This window comes from Trichechus manatus, unplaced genomic scaffold (assembly GCF_000243295.1).
Source record: "Trichechus manatus latirostris isolate Lorelei unplaced genomic scaffold, TriManLat1.0 scaffold00015, whole genome shotgun sequence".
NCBI lineage: Eukaryota > Metazoa > Chordata > Mammalia > Sirenia > Trichechidae > Trichechus > Trichechus manatus.
In genome coordinates, this window is record NW_004443951.1 from 375,892 (window position 1) to 376,662 (window position 771).

The following is a 771-nucleotide window of genomic DNA, read 5'->3' on the forward strand; positions in this document are numbered from 1 at the left end:
GAACAGAGTCAAGCACAAAAACTATAAGATTATCTTGATAGATGCAGAAAAATTAATAAAATTCAACACCTATTCCAGATTTAAAAAATCTTAACACACTAGAATAGAAGGAAACTTATTTAATCTGACAAAAGAGTTTACAAAAAAAAAAAAACTACAGTACACATTATACTTAATGGTGAAATATTGAAAGCTTTCCCCTTTGATCAGAAAGAGACAGATGTCTGTTACAACACTTCTATTCAACATTTTACTGGAGATCCTAGCCAGTGCAATAAGGAAAAGAAAAAGAAATAAAACATATAAGGATTGTACAGGAAGAAATAAAATTGTCATTTGCACATTATAAGATTGCCAGCATAGCAAATCCAAACAAATCTATAGATGAATTTAGCAAGTTCACTGTATACAAGTTCAATAAACAAAGGTTGATTGTTTTTCTATAAATTAGCAGCAAACAATTAGATAATAAAACTAACTGGTACCATAATTACATATGCCTTTACCTCACTGGACTGCTGTGAAGGTTGGTTTAGATCATTCCAGTCTAAAACGGCCTGAACATCAGTGTTGCTGAGGGCAGAAGGGAGGGATTCCCATGTCCTAGAATCCTGGGGAGGGGGCCTGGGGCTGGAACTTGAAGGATGGGGACCTTCAGACTCCAGCCCTGGTTACCTCTCCGGTCTCTTCTCCCTAACTTCCCCCACATTTTGCACACTGTGACCCTGTCACATTGGCATCTCACCTTTGCTATCTATGCCTAGTGCTTTC